Source organism: Crocuta crocuta, unplaced genomic scaffold (assembly GCF_008692635.1).
Source record: "Crocuta crocuta isolate KB4526 unplaced genomic scaffold, BGI_CrCroc_1.0 scaffold92, whole genome shotgun sequence".
Classification (NCBI taxonomy): domain Eukaryota; kingdom Metazoa; phylum Chordata; class Mammalia; order Carnivora; family Hyaenidae; genus Crocuta; species Crocuta crocuta.
In genome coordinates, this window is record NW_027528804.1 from 2349472 (window position 1) to 2371651 (window position 22180).

The 22180-nt window shown below is 39.6% G+C and overlaps 1 protein-coding gene and 1 long non-coding RNA gene across 4 annotated transcripts in view; one reads left to right on the forward strand and one right to left on the reverse strand.

Moving 5' to 3' along the window:
* SLC39A8 (solute carrier family 39 member 8) overlaps nucleotides 1-22180 on the reverse strand; it is a 74933-nt gene that overhangs the window by 48865 nt on the left and 3888 nt on the right. The window lies entirely within an intron of this gene.
* Nucleotides 33-10447, forward strand: LOC144224627 (uncharacterized). The gene is made up of 3 exons (XR_013333099.1): nucleotides 33-201; nucleotides 7016-7182; nucleotides 8911-10447. It is a non-coding gene; the product is annotated as an uncharacterized LOC144224627 (long non-coding RNA).

Genomic DNA, 22180 nt, shown 5'->3' on the forward strand with positions numbered 1-22180 from the left:
AAAGATACCATAAGGAGACGCAGGATACTTTATCTAGACACACAGCAGTAACTTTACACAAAAGCTCCAAATTTTAAAACAACCCACACCTCTTTAAACCTAGAAACAAGAAAAAAATAGCAAAAAAAAAAAACCCAGACAAACAACAAAAACAACAAAAAACTCTTCTTGAGCGGCATTCTACCTATAGCAGCCCAAAAGGTAAGAACTAGTTTGGGGATTTGCAAGAACTTTAAAAATATAAAAAGTGGACCAATAGGTTCTAAACAGTTTTAAAATGATTCTACATTCTCAGTCTCCCCTCTCTGTTTTTCTTTAGATTGAATGTATATTTTGCGTAAGCTGATGGAGTGGCTCTCTGTAACATTTCTTGTAGACAAACATCTGGCTCCTCTACAGTTTCTCAGTTAGGAAACTCATCCATGCTCCTAGACAGCAATAATAATTCCAATATACAAAAGTTGTTTTAAAGTATGTCTTTAGTATATATGGTAGTTGCCTAAAATATATATTGTTCTCAATGATAGGATAGCTGTTCTATACTACATAAGGTTTTAAAAATAGTGCTAGTCTGCATAGAAATTCATTAACTGTTAGTGAGAAATAAAATCTGCATTAGGAAAAAATTCTTTATGAAAATAACTTTTTAAAGGTATCATTTTGCTCTTTACTCTTGAGCATAGTTTAATTATAAACTATAGTCCACATACTTGCATTACTAGGAATACAAAAGAAACTAAATGTGTTACTATTGTTAATAATTGTAAGAATTATAGAGTGTGAAAAATATCCATTCACTCAAACAGAAGAGTCTAACTTTAATAAGTACAATTGAGAAAAGCTGTTTGCATGCTCCAGCCAATATTTAAACCCCACTAAGATCTTACTTAGCTTTGTACTATAGACTGCGTTCACCCAAAATTCCCATATTGAAGCCCTAATTCCTAACATAATATTCAAAGTTGGGGCCTTCAAGCCCCATGTTGGTCTCTGTGCTGACAGCTCAAACCTGGAGCCTGCTTCAGATTCTGTGTCTCCCTCTCTCTCTGACCCTCCCCTGCTCACAATCTGTCTCTCTCTGTCTCTCAGAAAAAAAAAAAAAAAAACACATTACATATGGCCAGATTTCATTCTTTCTCATTGCCATGTCGTATTCCATTGTATAGATAAACCACATCTTCTTGATCCATTCATCAGTTGATGAACACTTAGGCTCTTTCCATGTTTTGGCTATTGTTGAGAGTGCTGCTCTGAACATTGGTGCATGTGCCTCTATGCATTGTAGCAACAGGGATGGAACTTGAGGGTGTTATGCTGAGCAAAATAAGTCAGGCAGAGAAGGACAGATATCATATGTTTGCGCGTATAGGAGGATTAGGAGAAAATTAATGGAGGACCATGGGGGAGAAGAAAGGGGAAAATAGTGGGGGAGATGGAGGGAGGCAAACCATGAGAGACTCTTGAATGCCGAGAACAAACTGANCAATTTTAATACATTAAAAAATAAATAAATAATATATAAATAATAATAATAAAGAAATATCTCCTTTGGGAGATAATTAAGGTTGGATGATATGATGAGAGTGGGGTCCCAGTCCAACTAGATTAGTGGTCTTAAAAGAAAGACACCAAAGAACTTGCTTCCCCTCTCTCCACCATATGAGTAGACAGGTAGAAGGCAGTCATTTGCAATCCAAAGACAGAGCCCTTACCAGACAATGGCCCTTCTGACACTTCAATTTTGGACTTCCAGTCTCCAGAACTATGAGAAAACTAACTTTTATTGTTCAAGCTATCCAGTTTATGGTATTCTGTTATGGCAGCCCAAACTGATCAACACTCTATGAATGGTATTTAAGAACTCAAAAGTTTACGTGAATTGTTTGACCATGAAGCCCTGGGATTTCCTTCACAATAGAAACAATGAAACTAAGATGTGATGTAAGACGTGAGAACAAGGAGATCACTACTGATTATTAAGGGAAGATGAGAAAACATCAAATACACCAAGGTGTATGCAGTTATCAAAACTAAAAGTGCAATTGCCTTAAAGAAAATGCACATTTGGACTTCTTTTTTTGTTTTTTTTAATGGCTAAGTATGTGCCTAAATCTGTTCCTTGTTCAAACCATGACAGTGGGTTTGGTTTCGTGACAGTGATAGCTGTGTGCCATCCTTTGAAGAAGAGATACCAACTCAATGCTCAGCTCACAGTCTTCTCTTAGGCAGAGATTAGGGGTATAACAATCTAATGGACGGAGAAAATAGTTCCATAGGAGGAAGGAAGATTTATTCATTACCATGAAACTACCCAGAAGCATAATTCCGAGACTCAAAAATTAGAGTCCATGTGGGTAAACTGCCCACTGCATGATTCCAGGAGTAAATGTGGGTAATAGCCTACACATAAGACAGCACTGTTTCCTCACAGGAAGTCTTAACCTACTTGGACTTCAAGTTTCTCCAAATATAAAATAGGATGAAAGGGGGAAGCTGCCCATAAATAATTTCCAAAGTCTTCTCAGAATTAGCATCCTAGACTTCCTAAAACTTGATGATCGTTTGGCAGTTCTTTACAGACTCAAATTGTGACTCATTGGTGGGTCAGAAAATCCACTTACAAGGTCACAGTCAGCATTTTGTAAGAAGGTAGAAAATATAATAGAAACTATAGAGTGGATCACTCATAACAAGAGTATTATTTAGTGAAACTTTTGCTTCAGTTACACATTATACATACCATGAATACAGACACTGGGTCACAATGTAACATTCACCTTTTTGTTGTAAATGGCAGTTAAGAGTTTGAAATCACTACCCTCAAAAAGGCTTTAATTGCTCACTGTATATCATTAAAGACACCCTCTTAACATACAGTTAGAAAAAAATAATGCAGGGGCGCCTGGGTGGCTCAGTCGGTTAGGTGTCGACTTCGGCTCAGGTCATGATCTCGCAGTTTGTGAGATCAAGCCCCATGTCGGGCTCTCTCAGAGCCTGGAGCCTGCTTCGGATTCTGTGTCTCCCTTTCTCTCTGACCTTCCCCAGCTCACGCTCTGTGTCTCTCTGTCTCTCGATAATAAATAAATGTTTAAAAAAAATTTTTTTAAAGAAAAAGAAAAAATAGTGCAGCCAAAGGACTACAATTGTGTAAGACAGCTGAAAGCCTTGATGATCTGTGCAGCGTCTGTGTAGAAATTTTGGCTGGGCAGGTGGTCATAGATAATCACACTTTGAATAGTGGCAACTATTCAATCTCCAGAAAGAACAAGGAGGTGGAGAGATGACAATACTCTAGGCCTTGCCTAACCAAAGAAACAGACTCTTAACTATGGAGAACAAACTGATGGTTGGGGGAGTGGGGAGGGGGGAGGAATATGAGATGGGGATCAAGGAGGGTGCTTGTGATAAGCGCCAGGTGTTGTATGGAAGGGTTGAATCACCAAATTGTAAACCTGAAACTAATATAATATTGTATGTTAACTAACTGAAATTTAAAGAAAAACTTAAAAAAGAAAAAAAAAACAAAACTCTAGGCCTTAGCTTATAATGAGAATGAGGACAGAGTACAACCAGAACCCTAGCAGTGTGGCAAAACTGGATTAAGGGCACAGGCCTGATTGATTTAAAACAGCTATCTACCAGCAAGTAGGATGCAAATAGCTTTATACAACCACCTATTTGGCTTTACAATCTCAATTTCCATAATGCTTTGATTTAACAAAGTTGAACCTGAAACAAAGAAAGCAGTTGTCTAAGAAAGGGCGGCGTTTCCCAGAGCGGGGACAAACAGGATGAGAGCCCAAAGCTGGAGCAGCGAGGTGACAGCAGAACCGGCTGAACCATTGAGGAAGGTCAAACATCCTCTCAAACACACACCCCTTCACCTCCAAAACAAACAGTGAATAAATTATAAAAGCAGTGGGACGTACAAGAGCTCCTCATAAAACAATCCAGGAAGATGGGCCTGAAGAGTACGTGTCTTAATAAAACTTCCTGAGCTTTTTTACCATCTTGCTTTACATTTACCCATGAGCTTTTCTCCTTTGCATCTATTTGTTTTTACAACACTGCTGTTGTCAAGAGTATCACCTGGACACTTGCTGTGGCCCTTTGAGCTTTGTGCTATCAGAGGCTAAGTCCAGCCAGCAGACACCCTGAAGTTCAGTGGGTTGACTTTTTTCCTAAAAACATTTTCTCAATTTCTGATTTAAACTCCCTTAGTCTCTTGGCCACATTAAGGCGATCTCAAATGGGTCTTATATAGATGAAACACCCAAGTTAGGAAGTTGTAGAGGTGAAAGGGTTTAGAGGCATATCATAAATGAGATCTCAAATTATATCCAAAACCATTTAACCAAATAGTTCCATGCATTTCTTCTTCTCTTTTCCCTACTCCTTCTTCCTCACCAATTCTGATGAGACAAAGTTTTGGGTTTGGTTTCTTCTTGTTGGGGTTTTTTGGGGTTTTTTTTGTTTTGTTTTGTTTTGTTTTTTGCTTCTTTTGCAGGACATATCTTTGTGGAAATGCTAATGCAGGGACAGGGGCAGGATTGAATGATTAGAGAAACCTCCTCCCCCAACATTTTGTACAGTTAAAACTTGCTAATAATAAATGCCAATGAGTTAGGCAAGATTTGAAATGACACAGCATAGTTAATGACACAGACCCTGTACTTGACTAAACTTTGGTCAGGCTCCTTTAACCCTGTGAGGCCTCCACCTTCCCTCCATTCTCATAGGGCCTGCATTGTCCAATTTTAGCAAGAATCCTCCATCCTGGAGATCTGATCACCCTGGCTTGCCTTCAGCAAGCATCCTATTAAGTTTGTGTAATGCCCCCCATCCCCCACAAAATCCCTAATGCTTCCTCCCTCCTGGTAATTTTCCATTCATTGACCCCACCCTGTTCCTTGGTTATAAATTGCCACTTGTCCGTGATGTATTTGGAAATGAGCCCAGTTCTACACTGAGGTCCCTTCTCCCCTGCTACAATATTTCTTGAAGACAATCTGTTCTTATTGCCTCAACCATTGTTGTACTATATTACAAATATAATAACCATGTAAGTGTACTACACATTGCATAAATTATTTTCTTCATTTAACAAATGAACAAATTTCTAGAACCATATACATATGGGTATAATACTGATGGGGGAAGAGGAAGGTGGAGGAAGTGGAAGGTTGACAACCAAGAAAGAACTAGCACAAAGGTAAGTCCTAACACCCTCCATCAAGAAACCTAATAATTGTGGCAGAAATAAATCACACACCAATGTTTATAAAACCAGAGAAAAGGTGATAAATTCACAAGACAGGATGATCAAGAGCTAGGAATGTTCCTGTAAGGGAGAAATGATGTGCAGAGGAAACAGTCAAAAACAACTCTGTGGCTGGGCCTCTGAGAGAGTAGACAGAGAGGGGATGTTGCCACAGGTGTGACTGGGGCACATGGGAAAAGAAATACATTTGGGAGGGTCATGTCCAGTTTGGTTTTAGACATGTCAAGTTACAAGGCCTGTGAAACACCAGATGGAAATGATAAGTGAGCTTTTTCCAAGAAAGGTAGAGTCCAGAGATAAGGACATGACTGTCTTCTGTAAGGAGATAAGAGCATGGGGAGAAGGGGGGGAGAGGGCAGATCAACAGAGTTTGGAAAGAAGAGAAATGCTTTGGAGCTTTGGGAACACATATATAATTTGTGCAAAAGCAGCAGAAGATGCCAGAAAACAAGAAGGAGTGAGATAAGCCCAAAACATAAGAAACCCTCTAGGTCAGTAAAATACAGTGAATGCCTGTTGTTCTTGCCTGCCTGAGATCCCCGTCTTCCAGTAACAGACCACCTTCCTGCCCCGGGAGCCTCCTTCTATGTGATGTAGTTGGGGCTGACCAGAGAACACGTAACCCATTCCCGTCCACTATCTGGTAGAGCTCTTGAAACAAATCTTTTTTGACTAGGATTGCTACAAGCCTGGGGTTCCCTTAGGCCATGTTTCCAGGATGTGAAAGAAGTGAACTAATGTGTAGAGACAGACAGGTTTCGAACTGGGTTGTTAATTCCCTGTATACAACGTTGCCCAAGGCTGGTTCTGCCCCTTGACTCTTCACTGACCTGAGACAATGAATTCCCTTGGTGACTTAAGCTAATTAAAATGAAGGTTTTTTCACGTACAAATGAAAGACTCTGGATTGATCTACAAAGTAATCATTCTAAAAGACATTTTTAAAGCTACAAAATGAATGCTACATTCAGAACTTACCAGGAAACAAAAAGACAAGCTTTTCCACACCTTAAACCTTCTCCATTCTTCCTTTTCTCAACACATAGGTGGTTTTCTATACTTTGCTGTCTGGTCAAATGGCACAGATTAAATAATAAAGAACAATAGGACCACCTGAACCTGTACCCACTGTGCAAAGGCCTTCACACCACACCAAAAGTGAAATATCATTCCATTCAAAATTCACCCCAAAGACAGTTTCAGATTCTGGTTTTCCATGTGCTTCTGCGGAAGCTGAGCAGTTCACAAACCCAGTCAAGACACTGCTAGTTGTGCTGTGTTCTCTCTTGTGAAGGTAAATGTAGGAAAAGGGAGCACCTTGTAATGCAGTTAGACTCACTGGCAATCAAAGTTAGAATGAAACATCTAGTCCAGTCAGTTTTTTAGGATGTCAAGTAACTGAATCACACAAACTAAATTTCATTACTAAGCCCTAAGGGAGCGGGAGGTAGAACTGGGATTAGAATCCAAGTCTGGAGGCACCTGTGTGGCTTAGTCAGTTGAGCGTCCGGCTATTGATTTTGGCTCAGGTCTTGATCCCAGGATCGTGGATCGAGCCCTGTACCAGGTTCTGCACGGAACATAAAGCCTGCTTGGGATTCTCTCGCTCCCTCTCTCCTTCGGCCCCTCTTCCCAACTCTCTCTCCCTTTCTAAAATAAAATTGAAAAAAGAAAGAAAGAAAGAAAAAGAATCCAAGTCCAAAAAAAATCCCTGTCTACCTCTTTTTCTTTTAGTGACTTCTCTACCCTGCCCTGCTCTGCCACACCTGTTGTTTTATAGCAAGGACTACAGCTACCTTCTGGAATTTGCCATGTATGTAGCTGAGATGAAAACCAAACAACTCCTCCTTCCCTATACCAAGTGAATGACTCATGTCCCATTCTTTGAAGAGATATGACAGGTAAGAGTCTGAATAAGATTCCATCCAAAATCTTCATCTGTTCTACTCTCATCAAAGCCAATCCATCCTCTCCCTCACTGACACTTATATATTCATTCACCAAACACAGGTCGATCACATCTTCTCTGGGCCAGGTGCTCTGATAGATGCTGAGAATAAGACATGGTTCCACCTTCAATAAACTCACCATTCAGTAGATAAAACATACATATATATACAAATGAAATAGCTATAGCACAATGTGACAAGGGGAACAGTAAAGATATGTGCAAGGTATTATGAGGGAAGAGATCTGGGAAGGCTTCCTGGAAGATGAGATACACGTGCTGAGGCTGAAATGCTAGGTTAGTGTGTTTGTTGGCTGGGAAGATAAGATACGAGCCACAAAAACTTCTGCCAGGCAGAAATCAGTAATGCAAGTAAGTATGTGATTAGTTGACAAATGAATTTTATAAGGAATATTTATTACGTGCTGAGAAGCACATAAAAGATATATGCTCAATATACATCATTTCCTTTAATTCCAACATCAATTACTAAAGTAGGTTTAAGGAGAAATCTGGGATGAAGAAATGATAACTTAGAAAAGTAAGCTGTCCAAGATGAAACAACTCATAAATGTTAAGACAGAATTCAAACCAATGTCTTTTTGCATTTTCTGACTTCTAAACCAACTCTCTTACTGCAATACCTGTATGTTTTGTTGGCTGAACACTGAGAAGAACACAAATAATGAAAGAGAGAACCATTGAGACCCTGGCAAGGAGTATACTCATTGGCCCTCAAGTGACTTGAGTCATAGAGTTAAATTACTCTTAGATCATATTTAGCACTCTACCCAAGGAGAAACCTCGAGAACAACCAAGCATCAGCCAGGTTTTCTCACCACGGTGAGAATTAAGGAGGAAATGCAAGATGGCTGTGACTCTTTGGCCCTCAAATAGCCTTCCTACCGGTCACCCAAACAAGAACGTTGGGCAGGCAGAATGACCACACTCACACAGCACACAGCCCAAAACCTGGCACAGCACCCTCAGCCACGCATCCACATGGCCATGTACTACATTGCCATGAACTACTCTTGTAAAAGGATCATCAAATCTGGAACCCCTGGATGTGTGCCATTTTAAATGCTTTGCTTCTGTGTTACTACTTTCAATTCCATGTTTTTGCAGCTCAAGCAGAGGGGTGACCAGGTTGCTTCATTGGTCTGAGCTACGATCACATAACCTTATGACTGTGAGACCTGCACAACTGGCCATAGGTTGTTAGGAATGCATTGAGAGGAGGAAAAGGTGAAGATCCAAAATAATTATTTAATGAGAACGAAACCTCTGGAATCCTTGAGATCATCTTTACCACAGTATTTATGAATACTAATACTAATAATATAACATTGTGCACCTGGCACACAGTAGGGCTCAGTAAATACTTGTGGAATGAATGCATGAGTAAATGCATACATGAACCCCTCACTTGTCTTCACAGTATTTTTCAGAGACAATTGAAAACATTTTAAGTTCATAGTAGTAACCAAAACAAAATTATGAAAAAGCAAACAAGCACAGAATGTACAGTATACATTAGAGTGGTTCCAAGTGGCAACTAGCCAAAGCTCCCAATGGAACAACTTAAATATTGAAGTGTTAAAAAGGTGGTTTGAGTTTAACAACTGGGAGGCCATTTCTGACCATGAAACAAGTGAATGGTCCTTGTTCATCCTTTCAGGAGTGATTGCACAACGTCATGGAACCAGGGATTTCGACGCTCCACACTGGCAGCAGGCGTGTTCAAAGCCAGGATGATTGAAAACACCACTTCCAGATGCGTTACTGACGCAATAATGGAACTACCAAAACTTAGTCACAAGGAACGTGAACACCACTTTCCAAACGCCCTTGATATTGCTCAACATATATACGAGCTGAGTCACACTAGCCAACATTCTCCTGAACTTTTTCCCTCTTAATTTCCTCTTCAGTGTTTTTTCAACACAATTTTAAGATAAAAGGGACTTTTTTCTAGGGTTTGCACAGAACATTCTAGACACCTGATCTCTAGGTTTAAGAGGTGGCTAATCAAGCGATCCCAACTCTGTTTTCCCGATTCATTTTTCCGTTTTTTCCTCAATTTTTCTTACACTTCTTACTGAAGCCACTAGACTGCAGAGGCATTCCACCCAGAATGCATGCATACACACACACACACACACACACACACACGTGTGTGCACACATGTTCACATTCACTCTCAAAACTGTTCCTTAAAAAGAGACAAAAAGGGCCTTTCCGATATATATCATTTAAAGAAAATGCCTTGTTTTATGATACATTGTTCAGGGAAATAATACTATTATGAAACAATACGTATCAAATGACACCATTGCTATAAATAAGGTTAAATACAATCTGGAAATGTATGCTTCAAAATATTAACAGTGTTTCTTTCTGGGTGACGAAATTATGAGTGATTTTCATTTTTTCCTCTCTGCTTCTCTATATTTCCCAAAGTCTTAGACAATGTATGTGTATTCCTGTTTCAGTTAGAAAAATAAAGTTAAATCATGGGGAGTTTCTTCAATCTCTTTTTCTAGGTTCCTCCAAACACAGTTAAGACAAGCTGGATTTTTTTTTTTTAATTTTACTAGAGAAAAAAAAAACTTAAGCTATGACACACTTTTTAAAAGAAGTTAAAGACTTTTCTGATTTTACCATAGCTGTTGATCCATGTCTCAGCCCTGTCCCATCCACATGCAGTTTCTCAAGGCCCTCTCACCTCTAAAAGCCTGGCATGGTATCAGAGCACAGATACTCAGGATTCTTGACTTTCTGACCTTGACCTGCCTCCAGATGGCAGGAACCCCCCTACTTTCCATCACCAGTGAGGACAGCCTTCTCCCATTGGCTGCCAGGATCTAAAGGTCTGTGGGCCTTGCTGCTTACCAAGGGCCTCCCACTCAGTTCCCCCAGGGATAAGGTGTAGAAGATGTGACTGTTCTCCAGTCAGGACTGGGGCAAATGTCACAAGGGTGAGCTCATCCTTCAAAGTCATCTCACCTCTGCATACAAGGAATGACCTTATCCACCACAGCCCCAATATTATGAAAAATCCTTTAAGACCGAGGTTCTCAAAGTGTGATCCAGGCACCCCTACAGATTGCCAAAACTGTATGTGTCAGGTAAAACTTACTTTTATAATAATACCAAGACTTCATTTTCATTCTTTTATGAGTGAATAATAGATATTCCAGAAGCTATGTGACATATGTGACAACAGACTGAATACAGGATCATATATGAGAATACACCTGTCTTCTACTAAGCCACCTGTTAGAGAGTTTTACAAAAATATAAAACAATACCATTCTTCTCACTAATTTTTTGTCATGAAAAACACAATTAAGTTTTCATTAAAAAATGTTAATATGGTATGGGCTTATTACTGTTATTTTTAATATATTAGATATTTAAATTTGTAGTCCACATTAATTTTATAATGGTATATATCACTAGATATAAACCACATATAGTGAAGGTCTTTGGTGTTCTCAATGATTTTTAAGAGTATAAAGGAGTACAAACTTGGGACTGGCACCTACGACTGACACGTAGGCACCCAGATACCACTGAATTGACAAGTTGGGAGCTTCCCATTGATCTTACCTAATGCATTTCCCACGCTATTTATCCTATATCCCCATAAGATTGCTTCTATTGAGGGGCGCCTAGATGGCTCAGTCAGTTAAGCGTCCAACTTCGGCTCAGGTCACGATCTCATGGTTTATGGGTTCAAACCCCATGTCAGGCTCTGTGCTGACAGCTCAGAGCCTGGAGCCTGCTTCGGCTTCTGCTTCGTCTTCCTCCCTCTCTGTCCCTTCCCCACTCATGCTTGGTTTCTCTCTCTCAAAAACAAATAAACATTAAAAAAATTGGTGTGCATTAAAAAAAAAGATTATGTCTATTGAAACACTGCCATTGTCACTCTGCTCCCCAAACAAAAATGAAAAACTTTCCTTCTGCTAAGAATCTAAAGTCCTAACACTGAAGAACTTTGGTTATCTGTCTCCAATCTTCCTACTGCTTTTATCGCCCTCCAAAAGCATACTTGAACTCTCTATTCTAATTTTATTTTATTTTATTAATGTTTTTATTTATTTTTTGAGTGAGAGAGAGAAATAGCATGTGAGAGTGAGCAGAGGAGAGGCAGAGAGAGAGAGGGAGACAGAGGATCCCAAGGAGCTCTGTGCTGACAGCAGACCGCCGGAGGCAGGGCTTGAACCCATGAACCATGAGATCATGATCTGAGCTGGAGGCAGACGCTTAACCAACTGAGCCACCCAGGCAACTCAAACTCTTTATTATATAAAAAAAGTTCCAATAAGTCTTGTATTTTACCTTCACTGTGACTTTGCCTGCCCCATGACCCTTACCTAGAATTCTGATATATCTCCTCTCAAAGGATCCAACTCCCATCTGTCCCAACCTTTGACCCCCACTTCCTCTGATTAATACTGCTATGCTCACTAGCTTCCTATGCCCATGGGTTTTTTGGTTAGCACTTACTGTGTGCTTCTTTGTATTATCATCTGTTCATGAAAACGAATATCTCTTTAGTAAGATCACATGAAGATCCAGAAATAGATGTATTTCTTTTATATCTTCTTCAATCCCTAATAAGGCTTTGGACCATGTCAGACACTCAATTGATAACAATCACATATTTGACAGATTAAGGAAAGGAAGGATGGATGAAAAAAAATTAGAAACTACTAGCATATAGTATCTGAGTATAATTCTGAGAAATACAGCTCAATAACTTGAAAGTCATTACCACTTATTCACCTCTGAAGAGCCAAATTACCAATCACAAGTCTCTCTGCTATGCTATGAAACTTTCCCAGAATCCGCTTGCTGTGGTCCTGATACTACAGATAAGCTATACTAACACCAACTTTTCCAACTTGCCTAAGAACTATAAGCTATGGAGAAAATCCAAGTTTAAATGAGAAAAAAAAAACCAATTTTGGCCAAATGCAGAAATTAGAAGAAATAAAAGCTTTATTATTTCCTTCTCTGATTATATACAGTTTACATTTTAACATACTACTTCTTTTATACTATTTTAAAAATTTGTCTGCACCAAATAAAGGAATTGCTGGTTTACCTTGAATCAAATGAGACATTTTGGTTGATCTTAAAAGTTACTTTAGTATGTTAGTATAAAATTCAGTGTTAAAAGGTTGAAGTTATTCATTCATTCAATTAATATTTTCTGAATACCTACTAAATGTCAGATACTATGCTAGTTACAGAAATAGAGAAAGTGATTGAAATGAACCCAATCCCTAAACTCTAAGGTCTTATAGACTATTGCAGGGTTTAGATATAAATATAAATAACTATAGCATGGCCTGGTAAGTGTTAGGGTAGGATCCATTAATGTGAAGAAAGGATAATTAGCCCACCCAAAAGTGTTGGGATTGTCAGAAGCTTCCAGGAGAAAGCAACTATCCAAGTTGAGATGTGAAGGAAAAAGGAGAAATAAGGTTGGAGAAATACAGGGGTAGGAATGTATACTGTAGGGCCTTGAATATCAGGCAAGAAGTATAGATTTTATTCTAACAGCAATGAGAAGCCATTTGAGGATGGTGCAATGATCAAATTTGCATATTATAGATTAACTCTGGCATGGAGATGGAGCATAGGAAGGGACATGGGGCAAGACTGGCTGCAGTGACAGCAACAGAAACATAGCAGACATTTATTGAGCACTTATAGCATGCCAGGCATATGACAGAATGGCAAGGTACGATAACTTATTTAATCTCCACAACAATCCCGTAAAGTAGGGAAAATTATCCCCATCAGACTAAAGAGAACCCTGGAGTTTAGAAAAATTAAGTCAGAACTATGTTGACCTTACTCTGACAGGACTTGTGTGCATTTGCGATAAGGGGAGAGGGGTTTCAAGAATCACATCCAGTTTTTCAGCTTAGTCAACCAACCAAGCCTACGGTGATGCTGATCACTGAGATTGGCAGACAGGGCTATCAGGAAGCTGTGATGGAGAAAGGATAGAGTTGATGAGCTCCATCCGGGATAGGGTTAGACCTGCTGAGTTGGGGAGGGGACAGAGTCGCACATCCATCGGCAACAAGATGTGCCAGGCTAAAACCTCAGTAGAGAAATCTGGACCCAGCCAACCTCCTTAGGGAGCATCTATGGACAGGTGACAACTTCAGTCAGAGGACAGACAGACGTTATGTAGAGGGTGTGTGTAAAATCAAAAGGAAGAGGACTTGAGGCAGAACCCTGAGGAACATCAATATTTAAAGGATGAGCAAAGGACACTGAAATGGAAAAGAAACAACAGAGAGTTATGAAAATCAAGGCACACATAGTCGCAGGCAAGGAAAGGGTGTGTTTCACCTAGGATGTGCTCAACACCAACACTAACACAGAGGGAAGGCCTGGGAAGCACCCACTGTATTTAGCAATAAGAAGGTTCTGTGTGGTGTCTTACAGAGTAATTCCATGAAAGCATTGGTGACAGAGCCCACAGTGTGCTATGGAGTGACTGGAAGGTGAGGAAATGGAATGGGAATTCAATATTTCCGCTGGCTAGCTATATGCAGAAAGCAGTACACAAACACTGTGAGATACTCAGGGAATTCACAGCACAGGGGCCTCAGTAACCCAGCATCTGCCAAAACCCAGCAAGGTGGAGAAGAAATGGGCTTTCAGACTTGGAATGTCTGTTCTCCAAGACAAATCTGGTTACTTGGTGACTTTTGCTACTTGACTTATTTGTGTCTCAGTGTCTGGGCAAACTGGTATGTCTTAATTCTCCCATAATACTGTTTTGAGTATCAAATGCCAATAATCAGCAAATAGCATTGTAAGGTGGAAAAATAGCTGTGAAGGAATTGACCTCAGGGAGCTAGCCTTGACTATTGCAGAGACAACTTCAGCAGGGAAAAATAATAATAACTTTTTTCTTGTTTTCCTGAACAAGGGTAATATCAGCAGACAGACAAAACCTTCTTGCTTCAAATGATTGTACCGTTCCCGGTGGCTTCAAGAAGCTCACATCAATTCTACCTTGACATCCAGGCACATGAATGACAGTAGGGGACACCTGGCTTTTTGGAAAATCAACCAGCCCCTCTGTGGGATGATTGCTCTTCAGCATGAGGAACACAAGCAGAAAGGGCATAGGTTTTGAAGTCCAGTCACTCTAGAATAGAATCCTCACTCTGCCACTTCTGAGCTCTGACTCTGAGTGACCATATTTAACCTAGCTAAGACTGGCTTTCCTCATGAGAATACCTACAACTCTTTTCCTGTGAGATTAGGAGGGTTAATGGGATGACATAGAAGGAAGTACCAAGCAAAGTGCCCGGCACATGATAGCTCCATGTTAGCCTCATTCTTATTAGAACAGAATCTATTTCCTCTCCTAGGGTGAAGGTCCTACCCAGAATATTTCTTTAACTGGCATTCATCTCAAGATTAAGAATAGAGCCAATGTGTAGCTTTTCTTATTAAGGTGTGTAGGTGAAGTAAGCAAAGACTATCCCTAAATTCAGGGATCCCTGCTCCTAAAGAAAACTATACAGCATCATGATTTGATATATAAACTCAATTACCTGGTATCATCATAGCACACATTTCTTAACAAAAGAGATTGAGTGTTTCCTAGCACATGTGCTCAATATTCACATAAAACAGGATCTGTGACCCAACTCAGAATCAGTCTACTGATTTTACCATTCCCTTTCATATGAAGTTTGAGCTAACTTCCATGTCAAACTTACCACAGGGAGATCAAAGTAGCCCCTGTTCTCTTACCTGCATTCCATCTAACAAGGCCGGCTAGGCGTGAAGGACTCGATTCTGTTGGCTTATAAAACCCATACAGAGATCCTGAGGTAAATCTATACTTAAAACCACAATTAGATCAATTTCTAGAAATGTACTATGGACTCCCAACCATTCACATTTCAGTAGTGATGTAAATGTTGGATAAAAACAATAAAACACAGCCAATTCCTAAATATAGGCTCAGCAGTACCCTGGAGGAGAGGAAATGGTAATAACTTCATGCATATTTGAATACTCAATATTAATTCATTAGCCTATACACCGAAGGCTTACATTTTTAGGAATTTATCACCAGTGTTTGATAAAAGGGAAGCAGAGGCAAATGGCAAAAGACTTTCTCATGGTAAGAGCTGTCATGGAAACTCACACTGAAACCAAAGTCAGTGGACTGACATATTTCTCACCGAGCTTTCAGGACTGACATATTTTTCATTGAACTTTTCATTTCATTAATCCTTACTGTCTTTTTATAGCAGTGCTTTCCTCTGTTAGTTGACTGACCCTACGGTGGTCAGGCCTCCAGTGAAAGACAATTTTGTTAAAAACACTACAGCTATATCAAGTAACACAGTATTATAATAACTGCGCATTGAGCATAAGTTTGAGCCAGGCATGATGCTAAGTGTTTTACATGTATTTCCTAATTCATTATTTATTATTTAAAGTAATATAGGTAGTGGGGAAAATATTTGAGTTCCTACATATAATGCACTGACGATGAAAGTACCTGAAATATAGTGATAGCTCAGTAACTCTTATTATTGTTTTTATATTTTAGTTCAAACAACCATCCTACAAGTAAGGTTCTTTTTTTTTTTTTTTTTTTTTTTTTTTTTTTTTTTTTTTTTTTTTTTAAGTTCACAGATGTAAAAACTAAGGATTAAGGAGGTTAGAGACTTGCCTGATTCCCCAGGTAATAAGTGACAAATTAGAATTTCCGACCAGCTCTGTTTGATTCCAGAGGCCAAATTGTTAACCATTATGTTGTATTCTCTACTATAGTTAGAGATCTTAGAAGCTCACCAAATACATCGATGACAACTCTGGATTATTTCTGAGCTAGGTTCATAGAACTAAAGCCTTAGAGGCCTTATCAATGCACACCTGTTTTTGTTCTCTAGCCATTCAGTTAGTTATTTAAAAAGTCAACGTATTAAATATTTGGAGTTGGAAAGCATAGTACTACTTTTCAGTTTAACATCTTTGATCAAGATTCACAGATTTTCATTTTTGTTCTCCTTAAACTCCAGGCCAAGAAAAACAATAGAGGATCTTTGGAAGGAGACAGAAACCAACTGAAACAAGGCTCCATTCTGGAGATTTTCTGTGCTCCCAAATCCCTCCATCACAAGGATAGTTTCATTTCTTTATAAAATAAATCTCAAAACTCGGCAAACTCATTTGGCCCCTGAAACAGGCAAGTGGGAATAGTTTGATAATAAATTAATTAGTTTCAATTACAAGCAGGAACCTACTATTATATAAAGTTGGGAATGGGAAAACTTTCTGAAAACTAGTTTCTTGAGTGGTCTAGAATTCAGTAATATTCTTTTTTTAAAAAATAACTTGCATTGTAAATGACCATAATATTAACTGTTTACCCTTAGTAATATGGATAGTCCCTTGAGGAAAGGCCACTTTGAATATAAGTAACTTACAAACTCTTATTACCAACCACATTTAGCTACCTTTATATGGGGTTGCTTCTCTTTCCCTGAAGAATATCAATCCCTCTCAAGTTCAGGCCTTACTTTCCATTTCTATTTATATTCCTATTTTTCTCCCCAACCTCTACTACCACCAAAAGAAACTGACAACATAGAAGATTCAAAGGTACCTGAAATTTAATGTACATTAAATTTAAAACCCTTAAGTTTAAAAAAACTTAAAACAGTCATAGTTAAAAAGTGATGGGTTTTTAATATTTTTGAAGTTTATTTATTTTGAGAGAGAGCCAGACAGACAGAGTGCGAGCCGGGGAGAGGCAGAGAGAGAAGGAGACACAGAATCTGAGGCAGGCTTCAGGCTCTGAGCTGTTAGCACAGAGCCCATCATTGGGCTCGAACCCATGAATCATGAGATCATGACCAGAGCCAAAGTCAGACGTTTACCTGACTGAGCCACCCAGGCACCCCAGCCATGGGTTTTTATGATGGAGAAATGAAGTCCCTGCACGTTAGCATATCCCAAGATGGGTATGATCAAGAAACAGGAATATGGCATGAATCCTGGGAAGCATAAAAACTGCAAATTTCCCCACCCAGCTACTCTACTATGAACATCCTTAGCAAGAAATAAAGATCTATCCCCAGTAAGGAAAAAAATTCACCTCTGCCCTCTCCTACTAATCGCACCATTGACCTGCCTACGGTCAGAGTTAATCATTCTGCTCACCTACTCTTCCCTCATTGCTTCAACTCCTTCCTAGCATTTTGGCACAAACCACTTTCTGCATGCTGTGCAGTCAACAAGGCAGTTGCTTCACAGGCACGTAAAGGAGGATCGACCCTGTCAACTGCCAGAAGAGAGAGTAAATTCATTGCCAGGATCCTTTTGGAGTAAAAGTGAGAACAGCACTGAAAGTTTTAACATGAGGTTTAGGTGTGTCTCTTTTACCCGAAGTCTATCCCTACATGAAAACACGAGTTGATTAATATGCTTTTCAGAAGGAAGACTTAAAACTCAGAATTAGGAGAAGTATCGCTGCCAAAATATTTTCTCAAAGAAAAGTTCATCATATAAGAAAGACTCAAGGAAAATTTCATTCTGTAAAAGAATTCTTGCTGCCCATAGGAAAATCTATCCTGTGATTAATAGAATGGACACATTTGACACAGATGTTCAACCAACAAACATTTTAAAAACTGAACCAGATACGCAAAATTATCCAAAAGGAGAATTGACTGATTTGTAACTCCTCCCAAAACATTTCCCAAAATGATCCTTCACCCTTTTAAACTACCAGCACATGCTGGCACCCCTGTGGGGCTCAGTCAGTTAAGCATCCAACTGTTGATTTCAGTTTAGGCCATGATCTCACATAGTGGGATTGATCCCTACATCAGGCTCCACCCTGGGCATGGCGCCTACTTAAGATTCCCTTTCACCTCTCTCTGCCCCTCCCCCACCTATGCGCTCCCTGTCCCCCTCTCTGTCTCCTTTATCTCTCAAAAATTAAAAATAAGAAAAATAAACTGGTAGCACATGCTATCACCAGTGTTCATACGACAGTCAATCACAGACAGCCTAGTGATATCTCTCACCATATTTGCCTTAGTGATTACTTAACTCTTCAGTTTGCTTTGCATGCCTTTCATGTCTTATTTCTTATTTGATTATAAGTTCTCTGAGGAAAAGGACCCATTATCATCACTGTAGTGTCTGTAGTCTTTGCACAGTTCCCTTCACATGGCTAAGCAATGGATAAGCTGATAAAGTAATCAGTGATGAGTAACTCCTACTCACAGTTTAAAATCCGAGGTAATAGTTGCCCAGGATAGAGAGTGTGATTTTCAAGACTATAATTCAAAAAATCCACTATTGCATCGTGTTGAGAGGTTGCCTGAGGTTCTACCACTCATTGTATGGGTGGTGGTACTTATTCTTTCTATACCACATTTTTCTCATGTAGAAAATGAAGGTACTAACGGTGCCATTATATAGGGTTGTTGTGAGTATGAAATGTGATAGTACAAATAAACCGGTTAAGAGTCATGGCAAATAGTACAAGATCAATAAGTTCCTAGACACAATTATTTATGTTATGTGCAAAATGGTTCATGTGACTCTTAGAGTAGTTAAATATGGAAAGAATGAAGGGCATTTTCCCAGATGGATCCCAGTCATACCTGGCAAAGAGGCAAACTAAATTCTTGACATCATAGTCAAATGAATTACAATTGTCCTTCATTTTCCCAAAACCTCTTGGAAACAATGATTTAATTGTACACCTTCAACTTAATTGACAGTGATGTAATAGATCAGAATAGGTACATTGTCTTAAAGGAAAAGCAACCAGAAATTTAAATGCAACCTCGCCCTCTGTTCCATCCTTCATTTCTCACCTGAACAAGCAGGCTGGAGGGCATTCCTATAAGATTTACCCCAGTCATTTCTCAGAACACAAAGGTCAAAAGAACAGATACTCTTTCTCTCCTCCGTCCATGTCAGCGGTTCCCACAACCTCCCTCATCGAACCTACCATTACTCTCACCACAGGAAAATGTACCATAGAGAACAAACTATGTATACAATACATATATCATGAACACACACACACACACACACACACACACACACACACACCTTCTGTTTGCTACACACCGGAGCCTGGACATCCAAAATAAAAAGCCTACAGGGTAACTGTAGTGAGGTAATCACTGCTTCTCCCTCTGGCATCATTAGGCCAGATACTAATGAAGGGAAAGATTGAACAATAGTTAAATGACACAACAACCAAAAAATTGAAGTAGAAGATATTTATTTGGAGGCGCTTTTTTACCTGCTCTTTTGCAAGAGGTAGAGGCTTCATTCTACCTCCCAACTGTCTCCAGGCTCACACAGTCATTACATCTCCTGCAAACCACCAGTCTCCTCCTTCATTCTGTCTTGACCCAACCCAACACAGTCCACACTTTCACGCAGAAGAATTTTCTGAAAACACAAAGCTGATCCTATTCCACTTTCGTTTGCAATTCTTTAATTAAACATATTATGCTATGGTGCATTGTAGTTATGTATGCATATGCCATACCTCCCGCAATAAACTGTAATGTCATGCGAAAGCCCAAACTATTTTACCCATATTAAACAATCTGCACTCATTCATTCAAAAAATATATAATAAATACGTGTTATGTACCAGGCACTACACCAGTCCCTAGAGATGAGTCAGGTCATTCCTTTCAATTTGTTTACAATCATGTGTGTATTGTAATGCATGAAGTTATTTACATATTATAATATAATAGCCACATATAATATATTATTATTGCATAGGCACCAATTAACATAGGATCACATAGAAAGGCTCCTACTAAACCCTTGAGCAGATCAAGAAATTCTTCTCAGAAGAAGTAATGTCTAAACTGATACCTGAAGCATCAGCAGATAAATATACAGGGAGAACAAGGAACAAATGGCAATCCATTAAGATGAGAATAGTAGCGAAGGACAAAGCTTGAGAAATACACAAGGATTAGATCATAAAAGGGCTTAAGCCACATTAAAGTGTTTGAGGTTTATCTTGAAGGACTTTAACTGCTTGAGTAAGATGAGTGATATGATCAGATTTCTACTTTAAAAATGACCACTCTAATTAGAATACTCATTCAAAATATCTGTGAAACCATGAAGAGTTAAATGTAATTAGCATAACAGAAACTATTTCAGGAATTCAAAAAAGAGAGAAATCAGTGAATCAGTGCTGGCAGTGATGCCCCAGAAAGGTTTCATGGAGGAGCTCAGCAAGGCTTTTAAGAATGTACGATTTTAATAGGGTAATTCAAGGAAAAGAACTTTCTAGTTGGAAACAGGAAGGTACAAGGAAGATAATTAGCTAGGGAAGTGGCTGTGGAAAAGTTGCAGGAGAATTCCCAGAAGAGTGAATAGTTTAGTTAAGTGAGTGCCAGGTCTGAAGAGGAAGGATGACATCTCAGGGTCAACCTAGAGGTACAGGGCCTCAGGATTTAAACTTCACCAGCAAAAAGATGGCTCATGGCTGAGTTTTGAAAGGAGAAATGCATACTCCAAGTGTTGCATTAGGAAGATTGAGTATGAATTGGAAGAGGTTTAAAAACAAGGTTCAGGGGGGCACCCGGGTGGTTCAGTCAGTTAAGCTTCCACCTCTTGATTTCATTTCAGGTCATGACCTCGAGGTCCGCAGGATCTCGCCCCCACTAGGAATGGAGCCTGCTTGGGATTCTCTCTCCCTCACTCTCTGCCCCTCCCCTGGTTGCATGCTCGAGCTCACTCTCTCTCTCTCAAAATAAATAAATAAACATCTAAAATGCAAAAGCAAAGTGCTCCTGAGTGGCTCAGTCTATTAAGCATCTGACTTCAGCTCCAGTCATGATCTCATGGTTCATGAGTCCCAGCCCCAGGTCGGACTCTGTGCTGACAGCTCAGAGCCTGGAGCCTGCTTCAGATTCTGTCTCCCTCTCTCTTTGCCCCTCCCTTCCTCACACTCTGTCTCTCTCTCTTCCTCAAAAAGAAATAAAACATTAAAAAATTATTTTTAAATATGAAAACAAAACAAGATTCAGGCAACCAGGAGTAGGAACGTGAAAGGAAAAATAAAAGTGAGAGTTTTCTGTGTGAAAAAAAAAAAAGTTAAGAGAGAGAAGTAAAAGCATAAGGTTGAGTGAAGGATGAAGCAAAGTTCACCTCACATGCCAATGTCTCACACTCACTCCCACGTCTCCAACACCGCTATCATCCCTTCCTCAGTGACAGATTTATCTGAAAAGAGGCATTTCCTGAAGCTTAGTGTTATCATTTGGAGGATGAGAGTCTTCCTTTTTATCAAGCTGTTTAACCAGTACCTACACCTAAGAACTAGGAGGTGAGGTTTTTTGAAGAGAACATTAAAAGAAAAGAACATGTGGAGAATGAGAGAACAGTGAAACAAACAAATGGTCCCACTAAGGCCATTCTTAAAACCCCCTATATCAAATCACCCAGGATACTCATTCAGTTGGGAAGTCCCTGCTTTTTATTTGGGGAGGGGGGTTAGTTTTGTGTATTTTTTTTTTTTTGAAAGAGAGATGGAGAGAGTGAAGGAGGGGCAAAGAGACAGGGGGACAGAGAGGGAGAGAGAAGGAAAGAATCCCATACCCTAGACAGAGCCAGATGTGGGGCTAGATCTCACCAACCATGAGATCATGACCTGAGCCAAAATCAAGAGTCAGACACTTAACCAACTGAGCCACCCAGGTATCCCTTGGGGTGCTCCTGTTTATTGTAGGAACTCCCAAGGATAGAGCAGACTTACACCCAATCGTGGGGCCTCAGAGACTCATGTAAGTCAAAGAGGTACCTCCTCGCGTTGTTTGGATTGCCTCTTCTACCTGCTTTTTGTACCCTCAGTAATCATAAGAAGCAGAAGGGGATACTCA